The sequence below is a fragment of the Mustelus asterias genome, unplaced genomic scaffold (assembly GCF_964213995.1).
Source record: "Mustelus asterias unplaced genomic scaffold, sMusAst1.hap1.1 HAP1_SCAFFOLD_290, whole genome shotgun sequence".
NCBI lineage: Eukaryota > Metazoa > Chordata > Chondrichthyes > Carcharhiniformes > Triakidae > Mustelus > Mustelus asterias.
The window spans coordinates 173,251-184,638 of record NW_027590255.1 but is presented as its reverse complement, the minus strand read 5'-3'; the positions used below and the strand labels follow the sequence as shown (position 1 = coordinate 184,638).

The 11,388-nt window shown below is 44.9% G+C and overlaps 2 non-coding genes across 2 annotated transcripts; both read right to left on the bottom strand.

Annotated features, from left to right (window-relative positions):
• Nucleotides 1-1,871: 1,871 nt before the first annotated feature.
• trnam-cau (transfer RNA methionine (anticodon CAU)) lies at nt 1,872-1,943 on the bottom strand. Its single transcript has one exon. It is a non-coding gene; the product is annotated as a tRNA-Met (tRNA).
• A 7,993-nt stretch (nt 1,944-9,936) lies between these two features.
• trnal-cag (transfer RNA leucine (anticodon CAG)) lies at nt 9,937-10,019 on the bottom strand. The gene has a single exon. It is a non-coding gene; the product is annotated as a tRNA-Leu (tRNA).
• Nucleotides 10,020-11,388: the final 1,369 nt, after the last annotated feature.

The following is an 11,388-nucleotide window of genomic DNA, read 5'->3' as shown; positions in this document are numbered from 1 at the left end:
AACCCTTTGTCAAAGGGTCATCTGGACTCGAAACACGAGCTCATTTCACTCCTTACAGATGCTGCCAGACCGGCAGAGATTTTCCAACATTTTCTCTTTTGGTTTCAGATGACAGCATCCGCAGTAATTTGCTGTTATTTTAGAGTTGTACTATTGCACCTTATTTAGAGTTGTAGGACTGAGAAACGTCACTAATGAAATGGATTAGATACTTTGGAACTGTTTTCCTTTTACTTTTCATTGTCTCTCTATAATCTTCCTACCAGAATGAATCACTTCACAATTCTCAGCTTTGAATTTCATCTGTAACTTGTCCACGCATTCCGTCAACTTGCCGATGTCCTTTTTGAAGTTTTACACCAGGCTCCTCACAGGTCACGATGCTTCCAAGTTTCACATTGTCCACAAATTCTGAAATTGTGCCCTGTGCACCATTACCTCTGTCTAATATATCCTGGTGCATGTTCACAGTATCTACACCTTGTGTGCATATCAAACTGGGTTGAGGCTTATAACAGAAAAGAGGAGCCAATGCAGATACCTGCCTGCTTATTCCACGTCAATGCTGCAGAATTGTGGTCAAGTGGTTTTGTTATTATTGTTAAGAGGAAATAACAGAGGATGGTTTCGATCCATCGGCCTCTGAGCTATGGGCCAAGCACTCTTCAGCTGCGCCACTCTGCTACAGAAAGTCCATCTTCGCTTCCACCCGCCACCTCCCCCCCCCCCCCCGCCTCCGCTCCCCAGTCTCCGCCCCCTCCCCCCTCCCCCACGACCCCTGTCCCCTTCTCCCTCCCCCCTCCCCCGTTTCCCCTCCTTCCCCTCCCCTTCCACCTCCCTTCCCCTCCTCCCCCCTCGCCCTCCCCCCTCCCCGCCCCCTCCTCTCCCCTGCTCCCTCCCCCCTTTCCCCTCCCGCTCCCCCTCCCCCTCCCATCTTCCCCTCCCCCTCCCTCTCCCCCCTCCCCTCCCCCTTCCACTCCCCTCTCCCCTCTCTTTCTCCCCGTCCCCCTCCCTCCTTCCCACTCCTCCCTCCCCCCTCTCCTCCTCACCCTCACCCTACCCCCCACCCCCGCTGCCTATCAATGCAATCAGTCAGATATTCACTTCCACACTTTTGTTTAACACCATCACCAGTGTCAGGAGGCTCAGTCTGGTTGCACAATTCCACTGCATTACACCAAGAATAAAGGGTCAGAGAAAGACACACACAAAAGCAGCCAAAGAAGTTGTTTGTTCACGTGTAACGACAGTCACGGAATTGATCACTGATGTTTGAAAGGAAATTTCTCTTGTAAATATGTTTATAAATATATTTCCCGCTGTGTAACTGTGCTCTCTGCTGTTTAAAGATGTTCACTGTTGTTGTGCAAAGTGTTTCACTGTTTATCCTGCTGTGCTCTATGATAGAGAGGTTTACAACATGGAAACAGCCCCATCGGCCCAACCTGTCCATGCCGCCCAGTTTTTTACCACCGAGCTATTCCCAATCGCCCGTGTTTGCCCCATACCCTCCAGACCCATCTTACCCATGTAACTGTCTCAATTGTTGTTGAGAGATGATTTCTGCTGTTGTGTAAGATGCTCCCCTGTTGTGTTTCCGGCTGTGTAAATGTTTTTTTCTATTCTGTTAATATGGCCCCTGCTCTGCAAATGTGTTCCATGTTGTTTGAGAAGATTCTCCGTGAAGATGTTTCTGTCAGTAAATTGTTGCATGTTGTGTTAAGATGTTCCCCGTTCGTATGCTTTCTTGCATATAAAATTGATTCACTGCAGATTGAGGTTTTTTGGAGAAAAGAGAAGCCGATGTAAATACCTGTCTGCAGACTCCACGTAAAAGCCACAAGTCGTTTCATTGTCAGTGATAATAGGAATAGCAGAGGATGGTTTCGATCCATCGACCTCTGGGTTATGGGCCCAGCACGCTCCCGCTGCGCCACTCTGCTCCGGTAAAAGCCATTTCTGCTGCCTATCAATATAGTCAGGCAGATTTTCGCTCCTGTATCATTTAATACACGTTCCAGTGTCAGGACGCTCAGCCACTGCATCAAACCGAGAATAAAACAGAGAAAAACACACAATAGCAGTAAGAGAGATTGTCTGGACACGTAACGACAGGCAAAGGTGATGGGAAACCGGCAAAGCACGGAATTGGAAAATCGATCTCTATTTTTAAAGGAATTTTCTGTTGCAAGTACATATTTGTAAATATATTTCCTGCTGTGTAACTCTGCTCTCTGCTGTTGAGAGGTGCTTTCTGCTGTTGTGTAAAATGTTTCCCTGATGCTGTCAATATCTTTCCGGTTGTATAAATATGATCCATGTTGTGTACTTTTTTAAAATGTTCTGTTAATATATGCCCTGCTCTGAAAACGTGTTCCGTGTTGAGTGAAAATATTCTCCGTGAAGATGTTTTCTGTCCGGCAGAAAGATGATTAACTGGTCTCATAATGTTCCATATTGGGTTAAAATGTTGCACGTTGTATTAAGATGTTCTCTATTCTTGTATAAAACTCTGGTTAAACTGCAACTGGATAACGATCGCCCAATTTCGACTGCATTTTACCCTCTGTTAGTGAATGTGATTGGGGGATTCAGATTGTATCCAAACATGCACGTGAGTGAGATTTGTTCTGTATCTATCTGTCTCCGGTTGTAGTTGCGAATTTTTATTTGTCTTATTCATTTCGAGAGGTGGGCATCACTGAAGAGGCCAGCATTCATTGCCAATCCCCAACTGACATTCGGAAGGTGATGGTTTGCTGCTTTCTTGAACGGCTGCAGTCCATGAGGTGTCGGTACAGCCACAGTGCTGTTCGCCATACAGTCTTTCAGGATTTTGCCACTCTGACAGCGAAAGAGCCGCGATGTATTTCCAAGTCAGGATGGTGAGTGGCTTGAGGGGGAGCTTGCAGTGCTGGTGTTCCCATGTATCTATTGCCGCTGTCCTTCGAGATGGTAAGAACATAAGAACATAAGAAATTGGAGCAGGAGTAGGCCATCTAGCCCCTCGAGCCTGCCCCGCCATTCAATAAGATCATGGCTGATCTGATAGTGGTTTAGTTCCACTTACCCGCTCGCTCCCCAAAACCGTTAATTCCCTTATTGATCAGAAATCTATCTACCTGTGACTTAAACATATTTAACGAGGGAGCCTCCACTGCTTCAATGGGCAGAGAATTCCAGAGATTCACTACCCTCCGAGAGGAGAAGTTCCTCCTCAACTCTGTCCTAAACTGACTCCCCCTTATTTTGAGGGTGTCCTCAAGTTCTTGTTTCCTTTCTAACTGGAAAGAATCTCTCTGCCTCTACCCTGGTAGAGGTGGTGGGCTCGTGGGTGCAGTCTAAGAAGAGTAGATGAAGAAATATTGCTCCCATTGCCTGAGGAGAGAAGGATGGCTTTTAATGTGCAGAGTGTTTAGGACCTGGGATGCACTGCCTGAGAGTGTGGCAGAGGCAGCATCAAATCAGGGCTGTCAAGGGGGAATGGAATCAGCACCTGAAGTGAAAGGATTTCCATGGTTATGAGACAAGGACGGGAAAGGGATGAGCTGAGTTGTTCTTGTACAGACCAGCATAGAGACAAAGGGCCGAATGGTCTCCCTCTCTTTGCTGTCCCTTCTAAGATTCGAGGTGTATGAGTGTTGGACTCATTCTGTATCGCTCTGTCTCTGGTGCGACATATGTGTGTGATGTTCATTATGAATCTCTCTGAGAGACTTTGCAAATCTGTACACATTCTATCTGGCAGGTACATAATTGAAACAGGGCCTTTTGTTCTAATTAGTACATGATTCCACACTATCCTCTACTAAAAATCTTCAACGTAACATCATCTGCTTATCTCTGAAATTCATTCTCCATCGTCTCATTACCGAGATTTTCCTTTCGTACATCTGTGCTAGTCGACTCAACTGCTCCAGGTAATAGCAAATTCGAAGTTATACTGACTGCATTTAAAAGTACATTATTATTGATTTCTCTATGGAATGTAATGCCGATATCCAATCATTAACTCCTGTTTGATCTGTCTCTGCAACAGCAACAGTTAAGATGCATTTTTCCGCTCTCCTGCAGTTCTGTGTGGCGGCCAGTGGATAGAACAAAGAAGAACAAAGAACAATACAGCACAGGAACAGGCCCTTCGGCCCTCCAAGCCCGCGCCGCTCCCCGGTCCAGGATTGAATCCTGAATCCAGGATCCCCGCCCAATTTTCCAGCCTATCTACATACCAATATCCTATCCACCGAGCTGTCCCTCACAGCTACGATGCTTTGTTCATTACAACCTATTAACTCACCCCCACCCCGCTATTCCAGACCATGTGATCCCCAGGGAGAGGCGAAAACCCAGAGTGAAAAACCCCAGGGCCAATATGGGGAAAAAAAAAATCTGGGAAATTCCTCTCCGACCCCCTGAGGCGATCGAAACGAGTCCAGGAGATCACAATGGCCCTGATCGGAAAATGCTTCCCAACCCTAGTCATTTCCACTTCCATGAACACCATATGAATTCCCTGCCCCCGAGACAGGTTCCCAACTATCCGCAGTCTCGCTCTGTACTGGCACCAGCAAGATGATCATAGAATGAAGCCTTGAAACGAGAAACAAGGAACAATTAGCCCGCGCCGCTCCCTGGTCCAAACTAGACCAATCTTTTGTATCCCTCCATTCCCACTCCGGTCATATAGCTGTCTAGATAAGGATGTCAGCACACTCTGGTAGTCTGAAGTTCAGACATCAGAGAGGGACACAACAGACAAGAATTGTTCACATCATATTGAACCTGGGACTGAGGAATTTAGAAATACTAAATCTTTTGGCCATTTCATTTTGAAATCTACCAGTACGCTGCTTCCCTCTGTATTCGTCATTTAAATCCTGATAAATGAGCAAGGCTATGCTTATAATTGAATGTATTAGTGCCGGTTGGCATTTTATTTGGAACCAAATGGCATTTGAATCATTAGCTTAGTTAGAATTTCATTCAGCAACAGTTTAATTATTAGTACAAACCTATTAAAACATATTTTTCAGAAAGTTTTACCTATTTCTGATTGGGGATATTATATAGAGAGAAATTTGCTTTTATTGATATATATTACTGACCTATATCTGGGTGCTTAGGTTTCGATCTCAAAATTTGTCAGTGGTGCAAAATTTGAAAATATTATGATTTTTAGTGAGGAGGATATTGATAATCTGCAAGAAGATATAGAGTCTGGTGGAATGGGCAGACACGTGACAGATACAATTTAATTAATGTAAGGAAGTGTGAAGTGATGCATTTTGGTCCGAAGATCGAGGAGAGGTGATATAAAATAAAGGATACACCTTTACCCGTCCTAATCCCCATTGCACCTTTACCATGCCAAGATTCCACAGTCTATTCACCCATCACAGAACCCATTGAATATCCAGCCTGCAGTCTACATTGCACATTCTACTTGCACATTCATCATTCAACATTTAACACTCCCATTTTCCGATGTACCTTCACCTTGCAACATCTCCCTGCGCCGTCTCACAAGCCAGCCAACGTCGCACCTCCACTCTGTCCATTGCCCATGCTAGGCTTATCCTGCCCAGTCCGCATTGTGTTTCACTTTGTTCAGTTACAATGCCCAGATTGCACAACGTTCCAACTTTTATATTCTCCATTAATAATAAATGAACAAATAGAACCATCCCTTGATTAAACACTGTCACCTTTTAGTGGGTGAATTTCATGAAGTACTGTGTGTGGTTCCCTCCTTGACCTTGATGCTTCTGTACAAATGTAGTCAAAGGAAAATTATCCAAATATATCTTCAATTCTCCTGCTCATTCACAAGGAAATGAGCGGGTGATGGATACAGTTTCAATAGTCGTAAAGAGTGCCTTTGGTACATTGGCCTTTATAAATCGGGGTATCGAGTATAAAAGTTGGAGTGTTATGGTAAGGTTGTATAAGGCATTGGTGAGGCCGAATTTGGAGTATTGTGTACAGTTTTGGTCACCTAGTTACAGGAAGGGTGTAAATAAGATTGAAAGAGTGCAGAGAAGGTTCACAAGGATGTTGCCAGGACTTGAGAAGCTGAGTTACAGAGAGAGATTGAATAGGTTGGGACTTTATTCCCTGGAGCGTAGAAGATTGAGGGGAGATTTGATAGAGGTGTATAAGATTTTGATGGGTATAGATAGAGTGAATGCGAGCAGGCTTTTTCCGCTGAGGCTAGGGGAGAAAAAAACCAGAGGGCATGGGTTAAGGGTGAAGGGAGAAAAGTTTAAAGGGAATATTCGGGGGGGCTTCTTCACGCAGAGAGTGGTGGGAGTGTGGAATGAGCTGCCGGATAAAGTGGTAAACTTTTAACATTTAAGAAAAACTTGGACGGGTTCATGGATGAGAGGGGTGTGGAGGGATAAGGTCCAAGTGCAGGTCAGTGGGACTAGGCATAAAATGGTTCGGCACAGACAAGAAGGGCCAAAAGGCCTGTTTCTGAGCTGTAATTTTCTATGGTTCTATGGTTCTAGTAGCTTTAAAAGATAGAGAATGGATTTACAAACTTAAAATCCAAGGGAGAGATCAATGCCTGGAGTTGTTTTCAGGCTGTGGCGACGAGAATAACAATGCACATTTTCAATTTGAATTGTTCAAAATACTAGAATGGAATATCTATTGTGGATGAAAGGAAACTTTAAACTGTGCAACTGTGCTGTGCTTCAGCGGCTTGTCATATAGTCATAGAGGTTTACAGCATGAAAACAGGCCCTCGGACAACTTGTCCATGCCGCCTTTTTTTCAAAACGCCAAAGCTACTCCCAATTGCCCGCATTTGGCCCATATCCCGCTATACCCATCTTACCCATGTAACTCTCTAAATGCTTTTTAAAAGACAAATTTGTACCCGCCTCTACTACTGCAGCTGGCAGCTTGTTCCAGACACTCACCACCCTCTGTGTGAAGGAATTTGCACCTCTGGACCCTTTTGTATCTCCCCCTCTCAACTTACAGCGATGCCCTCTAGTTTTAGATTCCCCTACCTTTGGGAAAATATATTGACTATCTAGCTGATCTATGTCCCTCATTATTTTATAGACCTCTATAAGATCACCCCTCAGCCTTTGACAGTCCAGAGACAAAAGTGCCAGTCTATCCTGCCTCTCCTTATAACTCAAACCATCAAGCCCTGATAGCATCCTAGTCAATCTGTTTTGCACTCTTTCTAGTTTAATAATATCCTTTGTATAATAGGGTGACCAGAACTGTATACAGTATTCCAAGTGTGGCCTTACCAATGTCTTGTCCAACTTCAACAAGACGTCCCAACTCCTGAATTCAATGTTCTGACCAATGAAACCAAGCATGCTGAATGCCTTCTTCACCACTCTGTCCACCTGTGACTCCACTTTCAAGGAGCTATGAACCTGTACCCCAAGGTCTCTTTTACAGGAATCTCCATTCATCCATCACCTGCTGAGCATATCCAGCATTTTCGGTTTTTGATTCTGGTTTCCAGCTTCCAGCTTTGCGTTGTGTTCTGTGCAGGTGTTTAACTGGAACAGGGAACAGATTCTGATCAGCGCTGTGACAGATAGAGTAGAATGTGCCCCCGACTATCAAGCCTGTGAGATTACACTCCGAGCTGTCCACGCGAATAAGGAAGAGAAAGAGGGAGGATCATTCTGTGATGGACAGATTTCATGTACAAAGGACAAAATGGTCTGTATTCCCACAGCTGTTTTAACAGACATAAGATGTAGCAACATGACTTGCAATCAATAAAGTCCCTCTTCACAGTCCTTTACTTTTTAACTACGAGATTGTTGAACTTTCCACATTGTCAAAAATCCATATATGGACAAGTAAAGCAAACTTCCAGCATGTGGCGCTTTGGGTAGCGCGTTAGACATCTAAATAATGGCCATTCAAAGGTCAGTCCCACCAGAATCCGATTAGTAGAAAGCAGGTTGCTGCTCCGTTGATGTGATTCAGCTTCGGCACCGACATTTCCTGCTCTGCCATCTCTCCATGCTGCTTCTGTTTATTGGCTCCCAGGGAAACCACTGACTCAAAAATAAATCGCAAACCCCGGGGGCTTTCTTAAAGTTTGACACGACGTTCGCTGGTTGGGTTAGAAATAGTAGCATCTTTTTCAATTAGATATTTCGCTTCTTTTGAAGATCACGAAGATTAAACAACACACACGTGCAACAACAACAACTTATAAATAACTACAATCTATAAATAAATATCAGTGCCCTGAAACCTGGTGGTGTTATTCTGATGTGTCTGCTGCGCTTGTCCTTCTAGGCTGTCGTGGTCGTGGGTTTGGAAGGTGCTGACAAAGGAGCCTTGCTTTGTTGCTGCAGTGCATCTTGTAGATGGCGCAAACTGCTGCCATTTTGTGTCGGGAGTGGAGGGAGTGAAGCTTTATGCATGGGAAGCGAATGAAGTGGGATGCTTTGTCCTGGATGGTGCCAAGTTTTTGCAGTGCTGTTCAAACTGCATTCATCCAGGCAAGTTATCTCAGGAAACCAGGTGCTCCGGTTTCCTCCCACAGTCCAAAGATGAGCAGGTTGGGTGGATTTGGCCATGCTAGATTGCCCCTTGGTCACCAAGGTGTTTGTATCGGCAGATTAGCGGGGTGGGTGCGTGGCTCTGCGGGAATAGGTCCTGTGTGCGATTCTCTGTCGGAGAGTCGGGACAGACTCGATGGGCAGAATGGTCTCCTTCACCACTGTCGGGGTGGGGTGATTCTAAGGCGATTTGACTCTGTTCGAAATTCCCTGAGAAAACAATGGAACGCTATGTTTGTAGAACTTGGAGAATTGGATTTATTGCAAATTAAATGTTTTTTTACTGCAAGATGATGAAAGTACCTGGATCACGTCAATAATTAGACAAGATATTTGAGGAGACTCTCGAACTATGTTTTTTTTAATCGTTGTAGATTATCCACTGTGAAGGGAAAGACAACATTGACAAGCAAGAAATGGATATTGCGACTTACGCAGTTGCAAAGTTCACTGGAAAAGAATCCGAGGACCTGAATCCAGAATCTTCTGGTTTACTAAATCGGTGCTTTAACCAACTAAGCCACAGAGCCTGATGCCGCTCTTCGAGGGTACAGCAGAATGCTGGAAATACATTCCAGATCTGGTGGTATTAGTGAAAAAAGAGATATTACCAGATCTGTAACGTACCTATGAAAATAGAGATAGTTCACATTTCAGATGCAGACCTTTCACGGGAATGACCGGTTCTCTCTCCACAGATGCTATGGGATCTCGGATAGATTCATGAAAGAAAAATAACTGAATCCCACAGTGGCCCATCGAGACTGCACCGAATTCCCCGTAAACCTTTCAAATCCGCCTTTCCCCGACACCCGCCCACCAGGGTCTCGGGGAGGTGCTCCTTAGGAATTCACAAAAGAAAGCACATCAGAGGGAATCACACACATCACTCAGTGAAACACTTCCACTAAACATTGAGCGGTTTATCGTGAGCTTGGTTCCACTTACTGTTTTCAGACACACACCTGGTATAAAAGTAGCCGTGTTCAGGATGTGATTCACACACAGTTTTCTGCTCTGAAGGCAGATGTGCTCCTTCTGTGGCACGAGGTGATTTTTTAAAAAGTACTTTATTCATACGGGATATGTGTGCCGCTGGCGCGAGAAGCATTTATTGTCCAAATTAATAATCTTTGAGTAATTGGCGATGAATTCATTCTGGTGCCGCTGCAGTCCATGTGGTATATGTGCACATACACTCCTGTTCGGGAGGGAGTTCCAAGATTGTGAGCCAGCCAGGGGAACGGTGATACATTTCCAAGTCAGGATGAAGTGTGTCTCGGAGTGGAACTCACAGGTGGTCGTTGTTTCTCAGCATCAGCTGCCCTTGTGCTGCCAGGTGAGAAAGGGTTTGGATGCTGCCTCGCGAACGAAAAATCACTGTCAGGAGTGGGATTTGAACCCACGCCTCCAGAAGAGACTGCGACCTGAACGCAGCACCTTAGACCGCTCGGCCATCCTGACTACATTGGGGAAGTGTAACATTTCTGCACAAGTCGATCTGAATTCCACCTTTATTGTCATTACATTTATAACTCGATGTATTTTTCAATTTTTGAACCCCAACCAGAGTCCTGTATCTGAGTCCCATCCTTTCCCAAGCCGCCGGGGGCTGAGGAGCTTCTCATTGCTGCATTGCGCTGTTTGCTCAAATCAACAAAGACCCAATTCCCGCCCTACCTGTTCCTTACACGAAGGTGTTGAGAGTGTCAGATCTGAGCAACGTGAAGTATCCAATAGGAGAGTTATATCCTGGCGACAGGAATATCTCTCCGCAGCTGCTTTCGGAGCTGCTGAATATTTCCAGCATTTCCTCTTTCTGATTTTGCCCCTTCATTACAGGAGTTCATTTACTGACAACCCAAAACTTGTCTCGAGGGCGCAGGTCCAGACATACCTTTTCTGTGACCTTCACACAGACAAGTTCACTCTTCACTTTCCAACTCACAAGCTTTAAAATCGGCTGCTTCCACACTCAGCACCCTGCGGCATTGCCTTCAACCCTCACCCCACCCTCCACCCGACCACCAGGGTCTCAGTAGTACAAATGCTTCTTGGGAATTCACAAAAGCAAGGGGATCACAGTGTTTGTGAGGAAATATAAAAGGTTAATCCACACTCACAAACGGACTGATTATGTGAGAATCTCTCTCTCTCACGTACACACACACACACACACACACACACACAGACCACCACCACCACCAAGTCAAATGGTGAAATTTCATCAATTAAGAACATCTGGGATTAAAAGTCTGACGACCATGGATCGATTGTCAAAAGGAAGACAACTGCTTCACTAATGTCCTTTAAGGAATGAATATTTTAACTGGTTTGGACCTAAATGGGGCCCCCGACACACAGCAACTTTGGTGACTCTAAGCTGCCCTCTGAGGTGACCTATCAAGCCGCTCAGTTCAAGGGCAATTTAGGATGGGCAATAATGCGGGCCCAGCCAGCGACACCCACATACCAGAAATGAATAAACAACATCAATCGGTGAGTCAAAATGAGGGGATACAGAAACTCAGTTGCAGTACCAAAGGTTGTAAGAGGTTTAACAACACCAGGTTAAAGTCCAACAGGTTTATTTGGTAGCAAAAGCCACACAAGCTTTCGAGGCTCTGAGCCCCTTCTTCAGGTGAGTGGGAATTCTGTTCACAAACAGAGCTTATAAAGACACAGACTCAATTTACATGAATAATGGTTGGAATGCGAATACTTACAACTAATCAAGTCTTTAAGAAAAAAAACAATGGGAGTGGAGAGAGCATCAAGACAGGCTAAAAAGATGTGTATTGTCTCCAGACAAGACAGCCAGTGAAACTCTGCA